The sequence below is a fragment of the Cydia splendana genome, chromosome 16 (assembly GCF_910591565.1).
Source record: "Cydia splendana chromosome 16, ilCydSple1.2, whole genome shotgun sequence".
In the NCBI taxonomy this organism is placed as follows: domain Eukaryota; kingdom Metazoa; phylum Arthropoda; class Insecta; order Lepidoptera; family Tortricidae; genus Cydia; species Cydia splendana.
This window is the reverse complement of record NC_085975.1, coordinates 7,015,579-7,041,441: the sequence shown is the minus strand read 5'-3', so window position 1 is coordinate 7,041,441 and position 25,863 is coordinate 7,015,579. Positions and strand designations below refer to the sequence as shown.

General features: G+C 37.5%; 1 protein-coding gene across 1 annotated transcript in view; it reads right to left on the bottom strand.

Annotated features, from left to right (window-relative positions):
- Nucleotides 1-25,863, bottom strand: part of LOC134798209 (cell adhesion molecule Dscam2) — a 249,341-nt gene that overhangs the window by 223,041 nt on the left and 437 nt on the right. The gene's annotated exons all lie outside the window — the stretch shown is intronic.

Genomic DNA, 25,863 nt, shown 5'->3' with positions numbered 1-25,863 from the left:
TAGTACAGTGTGTTGTGTAGTATGCAATTTGAAATTGCAATCATACTTAATTGCTATCCGATGAACTAATTTACAGTAAAATAAAATTATCCAGGCAGCCATGAAAAATCCTTAATAGCTCATACAACCCCAGCTAGATAACTAAGTGTTTTTTTAGGGTTCCGTACCCCAAAGGGTAAAAACGGTAAAATATTACTAAGACTCCGCTGTCCGTTGTCCGTCCGTCAGTCTGTCTGTCTGATAACTAGGCAGTTGAAATTTTCACAGATGATGTATTTCTGTTGCCGCTATAACAACAAATACTAAAAAGTACGGAACCCTCGGTGAGCGAGTTCGACTCGCATTTGTCCGGTTTTTTAATTCCACCAACTCACTAACAGTCCGCCGGACGATATCGGCCGGTCAGTTGTTCGGAACTGTCAAATTTTTGTTCTAACTGACAGGCCGATATCGTCCGGCGGCCTGTTAGTCAGTGGTCGGCTTTACAGACCGAATCCGGCCTCCGCCACAGGAGGGCATAGTCACTTATTCTTTAGCACATGACATCTATTTCAATTTAACTTTGCCAAGTTTTACTACCCGTTGAGGTAAGGATGCACACAACCTCCTCTTTGTGTATAACAGAGTAGAATCGCCCGGAGATTGTATTAAACCACATAGAATGTTGTTTATTATACATACCCGTTTATAGAGCAAGATCCGTTTATGTTATTATCTGCAAGTCACAGCTAGATTAGCAAATCAGACAGCTTAGTAAATGGATTTAATCTGCATCGCTCTGGAACCCAATTCTGAAGGTCTACCGTAAACCACGTTCGACATGTTGCCTCTCTGTCGCACTTATAAATTCGTACGTAAGTGTGACAGAGAGGCAACACGTCGAACTGCGGTAGGCCCCCAGATGTAACAACTTGTTTTGGTTTTGATACGACCTTGGCGATTGTGTTGGTGATTGGCGCGCATCTCATGGCTCCTCTACACGATGGGCCAACGCCGGCCACTCCAAGGGACGCAGCAATGCGGTAGAATGAGATAGCAATATCACTTGCTCCCTCTAACGCATAAATGCGTCCTTTGGAGTGGCGTTTGGCGTTGGCCCATCGTGTAGAGGAGCCATCACGCACGATTTTCATTTCGCATGCACCAATCAGCCTGAGCGATCTTCACGGCTGTTGATGAAGATTGTCGTAGACTTTTTGAATAATGAGGAAACGGGAAATTCCGGGAGCTGGACGCGATACTGTGGTGCGGTGTCTAAAGAGTAATTTATACTCGCAGGTGACTCACTTACCCCGTTAGTCCGTAGTCCTCGTCTTCTTCGATATGACGTTGGCATGAAACAATAATATTAACACTTTCAGTGCCAAGAACCCGATAGTCGGGTTCATTTTGTGTTGGAATTGATCTTGGCACTGAAAGTGTTAATAATAGCGGAATCTGTTTTCTTGATGATTAATTTTATTCAAATGAAGTCAGTTGTCAGTCTGTCAGCGTCACGTCTCGGTGGCCAGTAGTCACCGTAGAGTTTTTATTTAAAAGAGGTTATGCCGAAAAAAAATTCGCCACCATTTTTCCCGGCCTTGAAATGGGGAAAATTTCAAAAAATAAGATAAAACCGTAATAATTTGTCTATCTGAATCGAGCTCTGGGATAAGTCAAGTGGATATAATAACTAAGCCGCGTTCATATTTGATCAGCAGAGCTGTGTCTTCCGTGCGAAATGTATATGTCGCAGTCGGATCGTATAATCCGCCGTATTACATTACGGCTAGCCGTTTTCAAAAACAGGGGCGTTTTGAAATGCGGCGGTTTAACGAGTAGCCGGATTGAATGCGGCTGAATGAGAATCCGCTGGAATGTATTCGGCGCCATACGTTCTTCAACACGGCTAGCCGTAATGTAATACAGCGAGTCATTAGCCGCCGCTTTGACAGTTTTTAGTTCCCATTTTTAACACCTGTGGCGCTGTCTGACAAATGCTGGGGTGTCCATCAAATCTGGAGTTCGTCGGACTGTTTCTTTTCAAAAAACATTTCCTTCGTAACTTAACTAGACGGAGCCCCGCTTCGCGGGCTCCTATTTCTGAGCGGTTTGCCCTTTGGGCATCTGAAGCTACCTAACGAACCTAACCTACCTACCTATTGATTTAGTGAGACGTCCGTGAAAAAATTATACTTTGGGGAAAAAAGCGTAGGTAGGTAAACGTAGTAGGTTAGGTTCGTTAGGTAACTTCAGATGCCCGAAGGGCAAACCGCCCAGAAATAGGAGCCCCGCTTGCGGGGCTCCGTCTATTTAAGTTGTAAAGGAAATGTTTTGGAAAAGAAACACATGTAGTGCGGTGGGACAATGGTAAAAATAAATTAAATTGCAAACATTGTTAAACTCCGGTTACGTAGGCGACCGAAAGAACTGGTCACTCTACAATCTAAAATAGTAGTACGATGCGGCTAAACGTAGGCCGCCTTATTGAAGAACGTATCGCAATGACAATTCGGCTAATCGTCGAACCGCCGCATTTCAAAACGCCCCTGTTTTTGAAAACGGCTAGCCGTAATGTAATACGGCGGATTATACGATCTGACTACGACATATACATAATGAATGAATACGTCCAACACGTGTCGAGTATTAACATAGTAATAGTATCTACATAGATCGATCTTAGTGTTTAAGAAAACTTAACAATTTGTAACATTAACAAGACAATTTGCCCGAGAAGTAACCTACATACTATAATTTTATTTTGCTTAGGTACATGTAAGAGCGTGCGACTTGCAATTCGGAGGTCGCGGGTTCAAACCCCGGCTCGTACCAACGAGTTTTTCGGAACTTATGTTCGAAATATCATTTGATATTTACCAGTGACTTTTCGGTGAAGGAAAACATCGTGAGGAAACTGGACTAATCCCAATAAGGCCTAGTTCCCCCTCTGGGTTGTAGGGTCAGATGGCAGTCGCTTTCGTAAAAACACCTACGTCAATTCTTGGGATTAGTTGTCAAGCGGACCTCAGGCCTCCCATGAGTCGTGGCAAAATGCCGGTATAACGCGAGGAAGAAGAAGGTACATACTACAGACTATTTATTATCTATGTATACTTTGTCACATATTATAATACACTACGCAGTATGATATAATAAAAGTTCCCGCCATCGTAAACCGAAACCTAGACAATCTAAAACTATTTTTTTTTTAAGTTTACTTGTTTGCTATCTTTATAGCTGGGACCATAAAACTGAGATTAACCGCACAAACAGCTGTATTTTAAGTAAAAGTAGTGAGTAAAAATGTTATTGCTGGCGATGTAATGAAGGGTGTTAACTAGTTATTACTAAACTATGCTAGCTGACCCGACAAAATTCTTCCTTTCATTGTGATTTCTTCCTATATTTTGCTATTTGTGATGAATACTAATCTAACAAAATCAGAGATCGTTAAAAGCCGTCATTACTTCATTTTATTTATTTATTTACATAGATGTGACTCTAATTCAGTAATCTATCTCTCTAGGTCGAGATCGCACTGTTACGTCATGGTTACGTCTGTTTCATCACCCTGACAAATGTCGCCTTCACCGTACGTAGGTAGGCACATTAGGTACTTACACACCAAAAACATCCTACAAATAAAACTGCATACTTATCCACTCTATGAAAGGAATTCATACTTACACTAGTGGCTCTGTGAGCTGTAGACCTCGCGAGCAGAGCTTGAAATAACATGGTGCTAAGAGCTTTAAATACACCGTGTTTTTTTTGATTTCCGTTAATTTCAAGGGTGCATTCCTGAGCTTAAATCAAGTAACTTTCTCAAAGACACCGATGTTCTAATTAAGTCCATTTCGGAGATAATCCATAATTTATTTTTTTACTATAAGGCCTCTACAAGCGTGTACACTTGCCTTAGGGCCGGCTTACATATTGATTAGTGTTTAGAATGAGTTCATACATTTGCTACTAAACTTAAGTACAATCTCGGTCGATTGATGTACGAAATGACATTGATATGTCACAGATTTCAATTGTTTGGTTGAGTTAAATGTAATGCCCGTGTTACAACAACGCTATATGCTACATTTAATTACTTTTTAAACAAAAAACAAAACAAAAAAGAAAACAAAAAAAAAAATTTTTTTTTTAAATTAACGGAATTCAATAAAAACACGGTGTATAGTAAATTAAAGAAAAACAATACGAAATTTATGTGTAAAAAAATACAAAAAGTTATAATATCCCAGCATACAATTACTGGGGATCGAACCCAGACCCTCTGTGCAAACAGAAAAAGCGAACGTTTACAAACTGAGCCAAATAGTTCTTAGATGGGTTAACGAAATTTAGCTACTCCTTCTCAAATTAAAATTAGTTAAAATTAAATATCTAAATACCGCCTAAACCAGCGATAATTTTTTTCTGCATTTTTTGCAGTTTCTTGCAACTCTGTAAACATGTCTCAAAAAGAAAAAAGTCTTATGATATCGATACGACTATTTGTTTAGGCGCCAGGTATCACGACTCCGCCATTTTTAAAAATTTCCAAAAACCGGATTGACAAAAAAATTTTATTTAGTCATAAAATTCGGTCACAAAATTTCACGAGAATCGGTTAAGAATTGCGACCTGTAGAGGAGAACATCCGGACATACGAAAGCAAAATGCCCGAGTCAAAACGTAGACCTTCGCTTCGCTTCGGTCAATTAAATGGGTATGCACTTTTGCAGCTCGCTATACCTTCGTTACTTACCGACCCAGAAATGGACAGGAAAATGTCAGATATCAATTGTCAAGTTGGGGAAATGAACGCCAGCTCATCAGTCGCTACATATTCTGTGCAAAATGTAGGCGAGCTTCCCAATCGCCCTTAGGTCGGAACAGCCAACTGAGAAAATATCTTGTATTAAACTTAATTTTTGATCATCTGCAATATATGTTACAGGTCAAAACCACGTAATTTCTCAGAACATCTACATAGCATAGCTTGCAATTTCCACTCACTGACCTTTGTAAAACACATTCGATAAATGCGTACATCATGTCTCAGCAAAACTTATCTGTGGATCGCGATGATATAAACACTGCGGTTCCGCGGGTTAGAGAACAACTTCTATTTATTACAACCGCCCGCGGAATACTAGATGAAGCGGATAGATGCTCGTATTCTAAACTGAGGATATCATAATAAGTTACGTGTATTCTGAGATGAAAGTGATGTATTAAGGCTTAGAGCTCAGCTTAGCGTACACGTGTGAGGTAAGACTGATTATGATACTCGTATACGACTGATGATGAAGTGTGATAGAATTTTCAGGTGCGTTGATAACGTCACGCAATATCTTTAAACTAGGTTGACGTTATAGCCAATAAGTTAAAAGTACTGCAGGAAATGACAATGTCGATATACTGTGGCGGTAGCACGGTCGCATTTTTATCGCTTGTCACCATGCCTATCACGTTCTAACAAGTATGTAAGTGCGAAAGTCACGGGCATAGTGACAGGCGATAAAAATGGAACCAAGCTGCGCCCGCTGTGGGGGTAGCACAGTCGCATTTGTATCACTTGTCACCACGCCTGTCACGTTCTAACAAGTATGTAAGTGCCAAAAGTGACGGGCATAGTGACAGGCGATAAAAATGGAACCATGCTGCGCCTGCTGCACGGATATGGTGGTCTTTTTTGTCTACATGACAGCGTGATAAAACGGTGTCCGTCTCTTTCTACCCCGCGGAGTTAAAAAGTGGCAGTTATTTTATCACGTGGATAAATGTGGATAAAGCGATCCATAATACGCCTGCAGCAATAATTGAAATTTCTTAGCGCAATGCAGCGCAGCAATACTGTTGCAATTGGACTGACACCCTCAGTTTGTAATTTGTAGTTCACAATGTCAAACTGCCAAACACAGGCTCAGTGACAGTTCATAAAGACATACTAACTTTGGAATAAAGTAGGTACTACTAGCTACGCACGGGTTAATAAGACAAAACCTTAACAAATTATACGCATAAACCTTCCTCGAAAATCTCTTTATTTTGATGTGAAAACCGCTTGAAAATCCGTTCAGTAGTTTTTAACATACATACATAACATACAGGCGTAATGGGTGACTTTGTTTTATAAGGTGTAGTGATGAATTACTAGTTTACCTTTAGGGTAACATTCCACTTCTGACCGCAGCTGCACTACTAGTACAAACGCGTCGGTGTTATTGTCAATTTCCATAGTAAAATGAATGGTAGTGCTGCTGTCGTTGGAAATGGACTATCACCTTTAGACTACTCGACAAAATGTTATTACAATCGTAGATTACTATCATTTCTACCATTTCGTGTCTGAAAAGCAAGGTGCAATTATTATTATCTCATTATGTTTTCATTTCACTCCAAATATAGCCACCTGCCAACGTTTGTTAACAACAGTAAGTCATAATGAAGTAGGTACCTAATCACGCAGAACAATGTGTTTACAACAACTAATGTGCCCTTTGAAATAGCAAACAACGTCGTTATTCTCGTACTTAATTTGAATTTGAAACGTAATATCTTCAGCGCCCGAAAATACAAATTAGGCACTTATTACATTACACGACCCTGTTGTAATTCTGTACGTATTTGTAACATTAATTCCCAACTGTTTACCCTGGCAATTAATGTCTAACATAATGAGTTAAGATAAGGCGGAGAATCTCGCAAATGCCCAGGGATATTGTTCACAGTGTACGTTTATATACTGCTGTTGTATCCTATATATTTAACCCGTATACATGGTGGGCCTGAATAACAGCACCAAATTTAACCACAGCTGGTATTTTTGACGCTATTACGAGTAAAAATGTTTTATTTACAATACATAGCCAACTTTACTACTTTGATACGAATCAAAGTAGTAAAGTTGGCGAATCCAGCAACATAAAAACTAGTCTGATGTATTCAAAAGGTACTTAAATACAAAATACAGTACGTAGCGGCCCCCTTTTTTAAATATCTTTGGTTAGATTTAATTAATCACGATTAGATATTTAGCAGTGGCGCTAGTGTGCACGTTGATGGGCTCTTAATAATATTAGATTTATCGTATTGTTGGCACTTCGGAATGTTGCCTTAATTTAATGAAAATAAGAATCGGTATTTGACTTTAACTTACTTACAACATTCTTTATGCATTGTACAGAGAATACAGCGCAAAAAAGAACGTTGTAAGTTCATCGTGACTATACAACCCTATTGTCGCCATGAATAGTAGTCACAATCAGACTTAGGTATTAAAACCAAAAAGATTTTCCTACAAATTCGTATGCTAATGATACATATGTCAGTACCGATCGAATAGTAGTTTACCCTGTCTGTAACTCCTCTTTCAAGAGCATAATTATCTCAAGTAGTATGAATGGATCAATCACAAAGGCTTTACTAAACTAATGATGTTGATGATGATGTGAGGTGATATTCGGATGTCAACCGCAGCCGTATTAGGGATAACTCACGCTACAACGGTCCGGGTCCGGACTGAGGCCACCGACAGTTCGTTTTCTATAGAATCACGTGATCACCGAGACTTTCCATAGGATCCGGATCCTCATCCTTTAATGTTGCAACTTGCCTTCGGTGGCGTTGATGTCGTAGCTGTATTTGTCAAATTCCTTGATAAAATGAGTGGCGTTCGCCGCCGCATTACTGCGACGGTTATGAAATTTTATCGCCGCCCCAGTAATGTCGCGAGCTGCAGTTGCCATCCGAATGTCACCCTAATAATTAGCGACACAGTTCATAAAACTGTTTGACAAAATTATATCTGACTTTTCCTAGTCCGCTAAAGCTTTAATGGTGCTTCAATCGAGCATTTTTATTTTTATTTTTGTTTTAGCAACTTTTTGGGTGTTTGTCACTGAGTTCCCTTTCATATAAATATCATCCGGTACCTAATAACTAATTTAACAAAACAACAAAACTTCTGAGAGACACAGACATGAAAAATGTCAATGGCTAAAGGTTTAGTTAAATAAAAGATTAAGTGAAACATTTTAAAACGGGTCACTCACGTAGACATAAAACACGTAAATACATGAGTGACCCATTTTAAAATGTTTAACTTAACCTTTGATTTAACTTAACCTCTAGCCATTAAAATTTTCCAAGCATTAATGCAACTTACTACATGATGTTAAACACTGAATGGGCGAGTAGTGGTGGCTGTAGTACCGTGTTTTGATTTGGAGCGTGCCCTGTCACGTTCCCGGGCGGAGAGGCCGCTCCGCCATCTTGAAACGTGACGCCGAGCACTCGTTGACGCTTCCCCATTTAAATTCGCCCTCTTTATTCACCAGCTATTTTATTTAAGAAACGGTGGATCTAATTTATTGGAGGACCTATTGTTGGTGCATTGTAATGGACGCGGCGTATATTTTTTTTTTGTTCACATTCACGAGGAACAAGGGCGGGTAAGAAATTCTGCGAAAGCTTCAATTGCATTTTTCACACGGCTGCCTCTAGCTCGTTTACAATTTTATTACGGGAAAAGAAAGCGAGGAATTTTGTGACTTTTTAACTGAGTTAAGGACTTGTCTGTCGCATGCGGACGATGTTTTGTTCGTTGGTGCACATTAAACCCGTTCTAGATTTAGTTTGAAGCTTTTAATTCACACCACTGATTCCATTTCAACAAGGCTCCTATTTGAGTAAGTTGTGGACTTATTTACTTATATTATTGGCAGAAGGTGTGTCGTAGGCACCTTCATACCTAGAGTTTGCAAGTACTAGTCACTATTACTATTTTTTTTCCGAGTGTCCTGTTTTAATCTGTGTGGAAAAATCTCAGATTGTTACTCTTGTCCACAAGAGTGACGACTTTTATTTTAAAAATTAGGTATGTATATTATATAGCATAGTATATAATAGTCGTACTGTCCCATAATGTGTTTAAATACAGTTGGTCGCTTTACTCGTTTTACGAATTATTTACACTGATTTTGTCAAGTCCCTTTCCCAATACGAAACAAAAGATAAGTAGGCCATCTGTCTACCGCCACTCAAAGCATATTTCCCTCTAAACAAAACGTTCTTTTCTATTCCAAAAGCGCTACTCATCACGGCAGACAGGGGAAGGGTGAGCCTAAGGGATAATAAATTCTAGTCAAGAGAGGTGATTTACCGACCCTGGTGTCAGATTATTTTCCTAGGTATGACTTACTGTTGTTTAATTATGTCCCATTGTTTCAGGACAACAATGGTTGGCTCTTGGAACAACCCGCAAAGATTGGCCGGTCTGGGCAGTCTAAGTGCGGTGTAAAGATACCAATCTGGCTCCTGCGGGCTCAGCACGGTTCCATTTTTATCGACTATCACTATGCGCGTCCCTTTCGCACTTACATACTTGTTAGAACGTGACAGGCATGGTGACAAGGGATAAAAACACGACCGTGCTAAGCCGCCTGGTGTATATAAAAGCACTAGACTAGAACATTAGCGACGCAGACGTCTCATGTTATAAGTTACAATTTTGTATTATGTAGAATAAAATCAGATATGAACAACAAGTAACAGAGACTAGATTAAGATTCGTAAGTCAGCATACATTGGTTATTTCCTTAGAAAATAAGTAGGTATATTTAGTTGGTACCCTATTTAGTGACATACGTTTTAAAATTATGTTAAATATTTGACAAGCAAAGCAAACATATAATAAGGGCTACAAATATAATGACCACCAAAAAATACTTTGGTACCCTAAATAAAAAAATCATGCTTACCAAAAAAAATTACTGAACACCAAAAAAATAAGGCCTAAAAATACAAAAGTACCACCATTTTAATTACGACTGCACTTCAAATTATATTCAAATACCAAATATATTGAATGATCACCAAAAATCATTAATGATCACCAAATCTTGAAGACCAAATTAATGCGATATTTTCACCTAAATAAACCACCATGATTACCAAATGTATACATATTACCAAATAAAGTAAACTGATGCCAAAATTACTAGCCCCTCCCGCTCAACCCCCCGTAGCTCGCACCGCATACCTAACTAACCTAATCTACTTTTCTAGTAGCATTTCGTTATGCTAGGGTTAAAGTGGGTTAGGTTAGGTTTGAACTGCGACCCTTACAGAAAAGAAATGCTACTAGAAAAGTGGGTTAGGTTAGGTTTGAACTGCGACCCATACAGAAACGAAATGCTACTAGAAAAGTGGGTTAGGTTAGGTTTGAACTGCGACCCTTGCAGAAAAATGCTACTAGAAAAGTGGGTTAGGTTAGGTTTGAACTGCGACCCTTACAGAAACAAAATGCTACTAGAAAAGTGGGTTAGGTTAGGTTAGAACTGCGACTGTTACAGAAATAAAATGCTACTAGAAAAAGGTGACGAAGTGGATTAATTAATTTAATAGGATAACGATATATTAAATATTTGCACATTTTTAATTAAAATGTGGTTACAATTTTTGTAATCATTTACTATTTTTGCGTTAACAATGATTATTTTGGAGTCATTTGCTTTAGTAGGATAGCAAGATTTAAAAATTTGGTTATCATTTTACATTATAATAGAGTTTTAATTTTGGTGGTCATTTACTATTTTTGGGTTTACAATGATTATTTTGGTGTCATTTTCTTTAATAGGATAGCAAGATGTAAAAATTTGGTTATCATTTCACATTAAAATGGGGTTTGAAATTTGGTAATCATTGACTATTTTTGGGTTAATAATGATTAGTTTGGTGTCATTTCCTTTAAAAGGATAGTGAAATGTAATAAAATTGGTAATCATTTCACATTAAAATGGTTTTATAATTTTGGTGATCATTCATGATTTTAGGGTGGTAAAATAGATTTTTTTGGTATTAAATTTTACTAAATCTGGTGATCAGTTAAATAGCAGCCTATAATAAGTGCATTAAATAATAATATAGGTACTTAATCTCAAAATGTGTCATTCATTTGTTTAGATACTTAAATTGTGAACTCTGTCAGCCGAGCGTTAAGCCGCGTGGTTTCCAAACCGGAAATAATGGGTTCAAACCTCAACCCTTCCCAGTGAGTTACTCGGAACTTATGTACGAAATATCTTCACTTCTTCTTCTTCAACCTAGTGTTTTCCCAGTTTAGCGCCAAGGTCCGCTTAGTCCACACCACTCAATCTTCTCCACTTAGCCCGGTCTTCGGCACCCTCAGGTGTGAGATTGTTCATTTCCGCTAGACTTCCGTTACTAAGCAAAAGCTCCGAGTTAACAAGGATTTATTCGAATTTAATAATAATAATATTAGTTTCCTCTGAATACCTAGTACCTAGGTAGCTACGTAAGCTCCAGGTAGGTACATACGTATAACTATACCTACTTTATATGCAACGTTCCCACCAACGTTCGATACACGTAACCTAATAAATTAAATCACCTACACCCCATGACTATCGATTACTGCGAACTGAATCTAATCAAGCGTATAAACCAAACCAACAACTTCATTTACCTACTAATACATAAAACACACATCACGTTCAGTTCATTAATTAACTTCGGCCTGAATTTACTTTACTAATACAGATAAATGTTATTATCACATATTTTATGGAGCAAGTTTGCACCGTAACTCGAGTAAACCGTCGTAAATGAGATAGATTCGAAAATGATCCGAACCATTGTAGAAAGAGGCTCGAGGATATTAGTTTTTCTTTCCAAAGAACTGTTTTAATAAAAGTGCTTATATTCCGTACCATTCTGAAACAAATGAACCCTTTTACACTAAAAATAGATAAAATTTTAAAGAGACATTTTTATTGACAGCTTATCCTAAGAAACATTTTTCGTCCTCAACGCCCATATAGCAGTTTTCCTGAGAGCGTACCGCGATATTGCGATTTCCGATGTTCGCTCCGGTGTATAATGTATTCACATTGTCCATACCGATGATACCGACGTCGGATGTTGAATATACAAAGAAGTACCTAAAGATTTAAACAATTTTTGACAATTATTTTTCAACTTTTATCAGTAACTCCGTTTCTAAATTTCAAAATTACGCCGACCGTCTTCTAGAAATAAGCCCCCATTCAGCCCTCACCATTCTTAAATTTTGCCTTTTTGTTCCAAAGTTAATGTATGTGCTTCGCTGCAGTCCTTTCTGGAAACATCAAAATTTGCTCCTACCTATAGACATCATGGTCCAGACTACCTTAGAGCGTATTCTCAATTTAAAGCTATCCGATCAATCGTGGTTACAAGCATCGCTACCTGTTCGATACGGCGGGCTGGGGTTGCGCAGAATTTCTAGCGTATCACTGCCGGCATTTCTATCGTCTGTCCACAGCTCTGCTGATCTTGTAGGAAAAATCCTAAGGGTTTTACCCACAAACTATGAGGTCACAGGCTTGGACGATGCTAGAAATGCCTGGCTGTCTGCCTGCCCGGGACAAGACCCTCCATATAATCTAAAATCACAGAGGAGCTGGGATGACGCCTTATCGAAATTAACTTATACCACATGTTTAGATAACAGCGAAGGAGCTGAACGCGCCCGTTTGATCGCAGTTGGGTGTGGGGAGGCAGACCACTGGCTCAACGCATATCCCTCGCCCAATACTGGCACTCATTTAGATGGAAACACCCTCCGTGTGGCAGTTGGGCTGCGCCTGGGGGTTCCAATCTGTGCACCGCATAAATGCCACTGTGGGAGTGATGTGGACCAGCTGGGGCGTCATGGTCTGTCTTGCCAGCGAAGCGCGGGGCGATTGTCACGTCACGCCGCGCTCAATGACATTTCATTTCATTTCATTTCATTTATTCATGCTAAATAACATAAGTATACAAAATATACACGTCATATTATTAAACCCGGATGGGGCATAGCAGAAAACTTATTATCTAGAACTTAAAAACTAAATTATCCTAATTACAATAAATAATAAATAACAATAAATACAAATCTTACGCGCACTAAACATCTTTGTCCCTGAAATACTCCTCTATATGATAGAAACATTTGTTTACTAAGTTCTTTCTTAATTGTTTAAAAAATACTGTATTGTTCTTTTCTCCTTTTAAGGTGTCACTCAATTTATTATAAATTTTAATTGTCATGGCGTGTGGACTTGTGCTGTGTAATTTCATTGTAGATCCTGACACTGTAACTAGATTATTTTTGAACCTAGATTCGTAACGGCGGGTCTGATCTAGGATAGAAGTGTATAGTTGCGGGTTTTTCCTGACAAATTTATACACCTCATAAATGTATATGGAAACTAGTGTTAACATATCATATTTTCTAAAGTAAGGAATACAACTCTCTGGGATTTTTATATTGGCGAGTATGCGTATACACTTTTTTTGGAGGATGAAAATATCTTCGACGTCAGTACTATTTCCCCATAGTATGATGCCGTAAGTAAGCCATGAGTATGCGTAAGAGTAGTAAGATGTAATCGCGGAGTTAAAATCTGTAGATCTCTTAACTTCCCTCAATGCGTACACGAAAGATGATAATTTTGATTTAATTTTGGCTATATGTTCCTTCCAATTGATATTTGAATCTATAACGAAACCTAATAATGTTGCCGAGTCCACGAAATCCAATTTTATGTCTTTTATGTCGAAATTTAATGATAGCGGTTTTTTTTGATGAGGCCTAAATTGAATAATTTTCGTCTTTGAAATATTTAGTTTTAAGTTGTGGTCTTCCATCCATTCTATTACAGAGTTTAATATGGAATTTATATCTTGATTTGTATTTGTGCTGTCGTTACATGACAGCACAAATACATGTAACGACAGCACAAATACAAATCAAGATATAAATTATCCGTCGGTCTCTTGTCACCGTCAACGTGCCAGCGATACTCGAGCCGACCGGTATGGCCCGGGACGATGGCAAGAGACCGGATGGTATGTCGCTGATTCCGTGGAGGATGGGACGAGTGTTAGTGTGGGACGCGACCTGTGTGGACACACTGGCACCGTCTCACCTTCACGGTACCACAAAGAAAGCGGGTGCCGCTGCCGAAGCTGCCGAGTCCCTCAAAAGGCGTAAATACGGGGGTCTCGACGATAATTACAAATTTATCCCTTTCGGTGTCGAGACCCTCGGTCCGTGGGGCCCGGGAGCTCAGAGTCTTTTTACAGATTTGTCGAAACGGCTTGTTGAGGTCTCTGGGGACAAAAGAGCTGGCAGCTTCCTCGCTCAACGCATAAGCGTTGCGATCCAGCGAGGAAATGCTGCCAGCATTCTTGGCACTATGCCCCAGGGGCCCTCTCTAGATATAGATTTTTAGGTTTTTTTTTTTTTAGGTTTAGTTTTAGTTTTGTAGGTAGTTCTATATTTTTTTTTAGGTATTAGTTTTAGTTTTGTAGGTAGTTTTAATTTTAGGTTACTTTTTATTCTAAGTTTGTTATTAATATTGTAAACAGATTTGTTATTACCCAAAGGTAAATTATTATCTTTAAAAGTCAATTCTAAGTACCTAGTTAAATTTACACATTTAATAGGATAACGATATATTAAATGTTTGCACATTTTTAATTAAAATGTAGTAACAATGAATAAATAAATATAAGAACGCCCTTTTTATATTTGTTTTTTCATTGTTTAAACGTTTATGGTTCAAAAGATAATACTTAACCCCAAAAAGAAGGACTTGTTCCCATAGGGCACTCTCTAGCAGTTGCTTTTCTCCAAAGATCATCCGACATCTGGGGCCGATTGCATAACAAACTACAACTAATATTACAAGCGGAACTCCTTATTTAATAAGTGAAATTAGAAAAGGAGTTCCGCTTGTAATATTAGTTGTAGTTTGTTATGCAATCGGCCCCTGATATCGGATCGGACAATTTGAAAATGCTCTTAATGCCTATCTATTTAAGCATCTTCAGGACAATGTAACTATTCGTTATTTTAGGTTACAAAATGCTTCTTACTTAGCAAATATTGCTATCGAAATTGGCTCGTGACCAGACGTTTCCAGTGCTATATGACAGAACGTTATCAGTAAGAACTTACAGTACATATAGGTACCTACTATTTTTATATTGGTGGAATGCAAACTTTGTCCATTGCATTTCAAATTCAGAATCCTTAAGCCTATCTTCCTATTTCGTAGAATAACTAGTTCGATCGGCTCGACTACACCGCTGCTAAAATACGGTGACAGTACGGAATCGCAGTGACGTGCCGTAAGCGTCACTATTTTATCGCATGCCCTATACCTACAGTATACACCGCTGCTCAAAATATACTCACGGTGCGGAATTGTAGTGACGTACCGTAAACGTCACAACTTTACCGCATGTTCTCCACTCAGCTGCTCAAAATACGCTGACGCATCATAGTCTCGCATGAGGCACGTGACTCGTAAAATTATAATCGAGAGCTAAAGCTCATCACCCACATTTTAATGATGAAACAGCTACAGGTGCTACGCAAAAAGAATCAATTAAATTCCTGCGTTCGTCATTAAATTTACCCAGTCCTCGACCCGATCCCAATAGTTGCCGGAACTCCAATTTAACCGGTTGAAAAAACTTTTCCTTTCCTCGTAATCCGCTGAGTCGGCCAGGCCTAATTGGTAGCTTATCATTAGCTCGGCCTACACACTCGCCCGTACGTAAGGGTTGTCATCGAAAGGTTTGGGCATAAAGTTGGGAAGAACAGTAGATATAACAAGGCTACTTGAATACTCGTAAAGTCATAGATAAGTCACATTTCTTTAGATATAGAAACGGAAAAAATGAAAAAAAAATCATCCAATCTATCCATATGTCGTTTACGCCTACGTTTTGAAAGCCCCACCTAAACCTACCGCAATACCTATTGGGGTAGGTACCTAACGATATAGTCATAGTCATAGTAGTCATAGTATTTTATTCATAAACAATACAGGATTGTGTTTGAAAATAAATTTTACACATACACTTATAACTAAACAAAAACAAGTAAATCAACACTTGAGACTAAACAATATCGAACATTTCATCTATAGTATAAAAACACCCTCTCAATAAAAACAGTTTTAATTTGTGTTTAAAGATATTGTTTTAAGTTCTACAGGAAGTTTGTTAAACAATTTCACGGCCTGGTGTCTTACACAGTGTTCCTCTATTTTTGATGATGGACGGAAATAGAAATGGATAACCCTTTTAGGAATCGACATGCTGTTAAAGTCAAAAATTATCTAAAAATAAGTGGCACTTGGTCCCTTAAAAATTATTGTCAATCCAACACGTCCAAAACGTTACAGGCTTGATCATATTTAATAGCAAGTATTTTAGAAATTATTTAGCTCTTAGGCTTCCGAGTCGGAAATCGTTGGTTCCAATGTCGTACCAATGAATTTATCCAGGGAACACCGTGAGAAAATCTGCATACATCGGCGGAGAAATTCAAAAGTGTACACTAAGCCGCCAATTGCCAGTGGACCAATGTGAGTCTAGCCCAAACCCTCATGTACAGTCAGCAGCAGAAGTTGCATAGCGGGCGAGGTGATCAAAATTACCTTGTCACGCTCTTATTCTCTTAACAATAAAGTCGCGTCAAGGTCATTTTGAACACCTCGCCCGCTTAACAACTTCTGCTGCTGACTATACAATCGCTCATAATAATTATAATTTAAAGTGGCGTATTTAGAAAGCAGTAGTTCTAACTTTTCTACGATCCGCTTCACAAACTTTCATTGCCGTTCTAATATTTTTGTAGAAGCCACCTAATGGTTATTCCCTGGAACACCTGCCTCACATTCTTTTATACATCCAGAGCTGAAAACATTTCTAGCTAAAGCCGCAAATTCGGAGAAGTTTAGTTACCTACTAGGAAACCCGTCTGATTCCCTCAAAGTTCACCTGTTCTGAGAATAGTGACTTGGCCTAATAGATTTATTTAGAGAATAAATTCCTATTGTATTTTGTTTTACGTAGTACACTAAAAGCACAGAACATTTTCCTTTACATGTAAAAACGTAAATTGTACATTCATCATAATATCACGTACCTATGTATAAATATTGATCCGTGATTTGATGAATTAATTTAAATATTGACCCCTGCAAAAAGTGTACTGGGGTGAATATCCCAAGCAATAAAATTTGATGGCAAGACTGAAAACTCTGGTGCAGAAAGTCAAAATAGTCATATACTATTTTTTTTTGGAAACCTCTCTTAGCTATCGACCTCGGGCAATAACTAATATTAAAATATGAAATAATTTAATCATTGAAAAAAAAAGATAAAGGCCCAATTTTTCATTCAGGTGGGTTGTCCGGAACCCAGTTATTCTTGTTTAATGCCGCATAACTCTAAAACTATACAAGATATCAAATTAGTTTTTAGTTCATTATAATACCATATCAATAAAGAACCCTTTAAAATATTACTTGCTTACTAACTCTTTAATAAACCCCCTTATTATGCGTAAAGAAATTTGTCCGGCAAAATAATCCTTATTACCGCGGACAAATTTCGTCGACGGTTATTGGCTAAGTTTGATTTCGTACGCCCCCCCGCCTCCTGCGCACTTTGAGAGTCAGTTGTGCCGCGGCTCTCACCGCAAGAAGACGTCGACGTGATGCCGAATAGATCCGCTACACACGTGAGTCATGTCATTTCGATGTTACGGGGACAAAAAAAATATCATTCCGGAGTTTGCTATATGTTTTTTGTTTCATATTTGTTATTTTTCAAATATTTACAGATCGTGTATTTTGTACTTGTGAGTTTAAATGTCGCGATAGTTAAAGAATGTGGGATTTAGTTATTTTTTTATAATTTTATTTCACCTCGGTTTATCATTCCACCAATTTCATTCCGGTGATTTCGGTGTAGTAAAATGGCTTTAATACCCACCAGAATGAAAATAACACCGGAATGATATCAAAAGTAGCTTCACTTTTGTGCTTAAGTATTATTTGGGGGCACTGCCATGCCCCCGCCAAGTCCGACAAAATAAGATTCCGGCTGTACCTTGGCGCCAAAAGTTCTGTGTCATCTTCTGTACTAACTGCCATCTGGTAAGTATATTGACTTTTTTGTGTTCGTAATTTAAGTCTGGAACACTGACCAAGGGCTCACCCACTAAAAAATGTCCTGGCGTCAGTGGGACTCTTGTGGTACTGTCTATTTCACAAAGAGGACGACTATTTAGACATGCCTCGACCTGGGTCAACAGAGTCGCTAATTCTTCATAAGTCAGTTTAGTATCCTTATTTACTCTGGCTAAATGTCGTTTGGCAGACTGAACTCCCGCTTCCCACAGGCCTCCGTATGAAGGCATTCTTGAGGGTATGAAGTGCCACGTTGTCCCTTCAGTCGCTAGCAGTTCTGCCACCTCGCTGGCTAAATTGTTTTTCCCAGGTTCGAACATGTATTTCAACTCTTTAGCAGAACCAATAAAATTGGTACCATTATCGCTCCAAATATCTTTACAATGGCCTCTGCGCGCAACAAATCTTCTAAAAGCAGCTATGAAAGCTTGTGAAGTTAGATCCGATACAGCCTCAAGATGAATAGCTTTCGTAGCCATGCACACGAACAAACAAATGTACCCCTTGGTCGCATGATGTCCTCGGCCTTTAGATGTTCTCATTAAAATAGGTCCAGCATAGTCAACGCCAACTATTTAAAAAGGGACGATTTTGGTTAACTCTGACTGTTGGCAGCTGGCCCATGAACTGATTCTTGACTTTAGCTTTGTCTACAACACAGATCTTGCAATTGTAAATGCATTTTCGAATGGATGACTTTAAGCCGATAACCCAATATTTGGTTTTCACGTAAGTCATCATTAACTGGTTCCAACCATGAAGTGTTCTAGTGTGGGCCTCATTAACAATTAATTTTGTAATATGTTGGTTGCGTGGAATAATAATTGGATGCTTTGTCTCTTCAGACATTGAGGCATTTTGAAGACGTCCTCCCACTCTTAGCAAACCTTTCTCGTCTAAGAATGGTGCAAGTGTGATTAGGGTACTTCTTTTCTTAACTCTTCCACCTTTCTTCAAATCGTTTATATCTTTTCCATATACTAAATTTTGATAGAACCTTATACATTGTTCTTCCACTTTTTCCATTTCTTTAACTGTTATGTGTTTATTCTCTTCTAGTTCTCTTTTTCTTTCGGTCAACATTCTTCTACAATAAGCTAGCACTCTCTTCATTCGTGACATTGTTGAAAATCTCTCCCATATAGGCTTTTCATCTACAAGTACATGACATGTCGTTTTTGATTCTAATTCTGTTTGTGCAATTTCTCTTTTTTCATATTCAACTTGATCTCTCTTAAGCCATTCTGGCCCACTCCACCACAGATCTTGTGTAGCTAATTCTTGAGCTTTGACTCCTCTTGTCGCGATGTCCGCAGGATTGTCAGCAGATTGCACATGTCTCCAACGATCATTATCTATCAATCGTGTAATATCTGCTGTCCTATTTGCTACAAATGTTTTCCAGCGACTAGGTTGAGATTGCAGCCAAGCTAGTACGACCATTGAGTCCGTCCAAACAAATATTTTATTTTTATGAATCTTCAGAATTTCTGCGACATCACTGATCAATTCTGCTAATAAGGCTGCACAGAAAGCTCTAATTTTGGAACAGAAAGTTGCTTCAATGGTGCGACTTTAGTTCTAGACGCGATCATAGAGACGTGTACTACACTACCTCTAACAACCTTCAAGTACGTCACGGCTGCATAAGCTTGAGTGGATGCATCTGAAAATCCGTGCAGCTCAATGTGATCATCTTCTCGTGTCATGTTTAACCAACGCTGAACCTTGACGTTTTGTAAATGTATCAGTTGTTCCCTATAGCAAATCCACTCGTCTGTCAAGTCCGATGGTAACTCATCATCCCAACCCAGATGACTCAACCATAACTTCTGAATTAAAACTTTAGCAGTTATTATTACAGGTGCTAGCCACCCAAAAGGGTCAAACAGACGAGCAACATCAGAAAGTACAGACCTCTTTGTTATAGGACTTCTCATCTCAGGTAAGTTTACTGTAATTTCAAACGTATCGTCTTGTCTATTCCAGGTGAAACCAAGAATCTTTATAATTTTTTCCATTTTGATTTCTAGCGTGTCTCTTGTACTATTGTCTTCTTTCAAATATTCTAAAACTTCATCGGAATTACTAGACCATTTTTGCATTTCAAATCCTCCTCTTCTCATTATTTCTTTGATTTCTTGGCACATTTTCTTCGTTTCTTCTATGTTTTCATTTCCTACCATTAGATCATCCATGTAAAACGACTTCTTTATTACTGGCGCAGTTTCAGGAAATTCGTGAGCTTCATCGTCGTACTGTATAGATTGCCATCCGATTTGAAGTCAGTCACTAAATTGAATTTGTTTAAAAATTGTCTCAAAACTTATTTGTTGAAGAAGGGCTTCTATTCTGTGGATGAGTTTTTGTCAGCTCAGAGTACAACATAGTATTATTAAGTAGTATTTTTTTTTTATTTCTGACATAATAGTTATTAATTAATTTAGACCAATTGACATATACTTTATTATTATTATTAATTATATTTTATAATAAGCCAATTATTGTTCAATTTGTTATTATGTTAGATAATTTGTAATACTTTAATTTCTAATTGTTATTTATAAAATTGTAATTGTGATATAAGGTAAAATTCAAACGCAATGTATATTGTTTTATGAATAAATGACTATGACTATGACTATGTACTTTCTACTGTATTGCTTATTTCTATAGGCTTTGTATTGCGGTAACTCAAATGGAAATTCTAAAATTGTACCTATTAAATTTGTGGGACAATTTTTTCGTTTTTAAATTGAAAGAGCTTGTTATCTCGAGTAGAAGTACCATAAATTGTGCCCATAATTTAGTAAAAGTGGCACTTTTTAAAGAAATACTCGATATGCTAGATAGAACATGGGCATTCGAAATAAATTTTCGGTTAATTATTGAACTTGGCTGATTTAGGCAGTTCTTAGCATTTTTCTCATTTTAGTGTATAGATAGCATTCCTGGGTTTATTTTTTTCATTCCGTTGGGAAAAATGTCATTCAGGTGGAGTGTTATATCATTCCTTTGCATACTAATCATTCACGTGCGAGTCATTTTTTTCATTCCGGTGGAAAAATGTCATTCAGGTGGAGTGTTATATCATTCCTGTGTATACTTATCATTCACGTGCGAGTAAATTTTTTTAATCTCCGATAATTCTCAAAAGGCTTAAGATATCAAGTGCTCTGTAAGAGGCTTATCAAAGAACAGTCTGAGGTGTCGATTGACATTAAAAGAAACATCGAAGAAACGTAAATAAAGAATTACACCGGAATGACACAAAAAACTAGTACTGTTGAAATTGACCCACTGAATTTTTTTTGTAAATTATTAACGTTTAACAACATTTTTTTATATTGGCCACCGTTATTAACGAAAAACTAAACAAAGGGACCTTAGAAGTGATTATAATTAACTTTCCCGCGTTAATATATCTTTGAATATTGATACTAGCGAAAAATTGTACGGAATCTTTGTTGTAGGCAATTTTATGCAGATTACTAATGTATAAGAACATTTTTTGCTATGCGCCACCGTTTAAGAGTTATTTACGAAAAACTAGAAAAAGGGACTTTTTAATATCAAATATTTCACTTCCGGTCAAGAATTCGATCAAGCAACCGGCAAATTCGGGTTCAGCGGGGTCTAATTAGGTTAAAAAACTCAGTTGCCAAAAAGTAATATGATTTGCCAGTCGAAATCGATTTTTACAAAAATATGACCAGTCTATACAGGTTGTACATAATGATTATAGTCAGTGTACTGTGACCCACTAAAGGATAATTGGTCGGCATTAGCGATCTCGCTTGCCTCGGACGTTGACTTAGTACGCCAACTCAGCTTATTTGGGCGATAGGCGACTCATCAAAATTTGTTATAATGGCACTTGGGACGGCCAACGTCGTTGTCACCGCCACTTCTGGAACTTTGCGAAACTATTCGATAGGGCTTAGGTACCTAATATCGTTAAGTATTGTTGAAGGTGCTAAGTTTGAGGAAACTTGGTTGCTTAGAGTATGTGGTTCTATTATTATGTAAATGTAGCTAGTAATTCAATAGCTGGATTACGTGATCAGAAATCACTTTGGTAGTGTATATGGCTTAAGTACAACATATTTATACTAAACCCAGACATTCTAGAGGTGTGCGTGCGTAACAAGTACATATAAATATAGGTACCTTCTTCAAAGCTACCTACATTTTTTCTTTTTAACTATGAGTAAGTACATAATAAATGTATAAGTTACGTGAGATCTACGAGCAGATCTTAGGTAGTACCTAAGCTAAGAACCATTATTTATGAGAACATCGTAGGTAGGTATATACCCAGGGAGGTATTACCGTTATATAAAGTTGATATCTTACTGTCTTTCACAAGGTCAATTTGTTTACTAAAATCTAAAAATATTAAGTTATCAATATGCCGGCTTTGATAAAATGACACGTTAATTTTATCAAAGCCGGCATATTGATAGTCACATTTCAGTAACATGTTTCATGCATGCCAGTTATTAAACTTAAAACCTCAGTCGTGCCACATCGAGAAGAGAACATTGTCCTCATAAAAATGCCAAAAGATGACTAAAACTTCGGTCACCATTCTTATCGAAAAGTTAAGATTAATCAGTTATTACTTATTTTATTGCGACATACAAACAACAGTGATATTATACTGACAAGTATTTTACAGCGAGCTGCAAAATTTCATGGCCACATTATGAATAAGTTCATTCATAAAATGGTCATGCAATTTTGCGGCTGGGTGGAGCGTTGTAACTTGAGTAACGCGTCGTGGTATAATTAGCTTATTTCCACCTTTTTTAAGGCAAAGGAAATCGCACCCCAGTTAAAGTGTCTTCGGAAGTAAATTCCTCCGGAATCAAACAGTACGTGGCCATTGTGGGTGCAAAGTGTGAGGAAATTCTAGTCGGTGAGCGCAATGATAAGAAGCACGTGTTGAAAGCCCGTTTTCTCTGCTAGCGGTCGTTTGATTATTGGAAATTTGCCTTTGTCCGTGACATCGTCCGCATAGGTGTGTATTGTGTATGTAAATATACACGGTGTTTTTATTGAATTCCGTTAACTTCAGGGTATGGTTAAGTACTTTTAAGAAAACTAAATGGCATAGTTAATAAAAAAAAATCCTTATTAGATAAAAAAATTGATTATCTCCGTATAATAGAGTTAATTAGAATACCGGTGTCTTTGAGAAAGTTACTTGATATAAACTCAGGAAAGCACCCTTGAAATTACCGGAAATAAAAAAAACACGATGTAAGTACAGTTCTTTTCCTAAAAGCCAAAGTGACTCAAGTCTATGAAGTTTCCATTATCAATTTAAGATTGGTCTTGATTGGCCACTAGCAAAAAACTAGCTGTTTTAGACAAGAAGTGCCAGTAAAATGCAAGAAACGTGGTTTTACAAAGTGTCAACATAGTATATTATGTAGTATACGGTGTAGATATTCTCAGAAATTGGGCAATAGACATGTGCTTAATTCTATTCGTTTTAGTAATTACCTTCATACCTTCTCAATATAATATGTAATGCCATTATTCGTCCAAGTTGACGTAATATTTCTAATATAAGTACATACTTATTAACATACACTTTTATCCCTTAGAGCATTCCATTTATTCCGCTTGTTGCTTGTACCAATTATTTTCGCTCCGTATTTCTTGTGACAGTCGTATCATTTTGAATTTCGGTCCCCAGGGTGTGTGGAGCTACAGATTAGCCGGTTTTCCAGATGAATTTTTCTTATTTGCTTAGGGCTTCGAATAATTTTATTTGTACTTAGAGTGTCTGAGGAGGGTAGACCCGTTCATATATTATTAGTCAATTCCCAAGTGATATTGTTTTAAAAATGAATAAGTATTTAAAGAAATTATAAAATTATACGAAATTGTTATTTCGTCATGCTACACTATATTATAAATGTAGCGATTTAAAAACTAAACTAAAATTAAAATAAACCTACTTAAAAATTTAACTAATACTTATAATATTATATAAAAACTAAAATATACTAATAAAATATATGAAAATAAAAAGAAGTTATAAAGAGAATACCCCTTCTAGAACCCCTGCTACACTTGTTTGACGAATTACATAATAAAATAAAGACAAAATGGTAGAATTTGAGTAAATCGTTCATTCATATTTTGTTTTAAAGAATAAATTATGAAACAAAAGTAAATAAAAACTTAGTGACGCGGGCAAGAGGAAGGGAAAATGATGTGGTTATTTATTTCATAAAACCTAGAGGAAAATCTGAGGGAAATAGGTATTTAGTGAAAATCCGTGCTCTCTTTTTTACGACGCTGTATTTTTCGGAGCGCGCCACTTTTTTTTATCTTCCATATTTCGCGTCTTTTGTAACATTTTTTTATGTCCCACTATGATTTCTTGTAGTCGTATTTTGGGATATGTGTACATAATAATATTACAGGTAGATAAGGTAAACGTCTCAATGCTCGACATGCTAATGCCCATTAAATGACACACAGTTGTTAAGTACATCTATTGACAATGAAGATAAGTTTATACACATATAACATAAACCGTCACGCTCTCACGCTCCGTGATTGTTGAGCCATTTAGGGTCCTAGCAAAATCGGTTGTTCAATACTTACGCTAGCTATGGAATGTCCAATTTAGCTAGAAGTGCTAGAACCCTAAATTGCTCAACAATCACGGAGCGTTACTGTACATGTACACCATAATCTGCGCCCAGTAAAAGTACCCCGCTTTGCACTCTATTAGTAATATTATGCTTTCCAAAATTTAATAATAATGTAAAAAACTATGTTCATTGCATATAAATATTAGATGTAACCCGTTGGGGTAGTTAATATCAAATGGAATACCCACAAAACTTGCCTGTGGTGTAGATAGTAAGTAAAATGTCACTTAGTAGTAGCCCATAGCTGGCATAGCTGCATTAGGTACTATCACGACTGAAACTGTAAATCCTTCCAATAGCCGAGGTCAGAATCGAACCGGGGCGTCTTCAACATACGCGGCTAACGCTATTACCCCCCTAGGCCATCCGGTCACGGTGGCACCCGTCCTTCCTCCGAAATTGTTCCATTATTATTTTAAATTAAAGCGGGTACCCCGTTAGTCAATACCCTCGCTACCCGGTATAGACGGCGAGTGCACGTGAATGTCTACGCAGAGAACCGAAGCCATGCTGCATATGCATCCGGTGTGTATTTGGGCTTAAATTGAACACGCCTTCCTATGTTTTTATTTCTTCACTCGTGGCATCAAAATGTTCAGAATAATAAACCCCTTTTCTGTGGAGGCATCCACAAACACATTTACGACCGTAATAAAGACATCAACGCCTGCTCTCTATTTATACCTCGTTAAATGCCCTACGAGAAAACATAGTTATGCTCGCCGTAAATCATACTTAGTTATGCTACGTAAAGAATAACTTATTATTACAGCTTAATTAAAGCTTAGGTATAAAGCCACGAAGCTTAGGCCTGCTAATGAAAGGAGGTAGTTATGCGTTCATGAACTGGAATTTAATAAAGATACGTTCCATTTTCTCGACGTTCTGTATTGGACAGCTGTTGGCACAAGATGACGATCGACTCACTCATAGCTTCATATAAAGATGAAATAATATAGATATTTCAGGGATATCAGATCGTAGTTGAAAAATAGAGTTTTGATTATTTGTACCCAGGAAATTTACCGATATTGTAATAGAATTTCAAATAAAGCTTAAATTATAAATTATAATTCCATCCGGTATACATAAAAAATGTTTTGACCGTAAACAGCCTGAAGCTCTTTAACGAAACAGATGTTCCTGAACGAATAAAACATACCTAC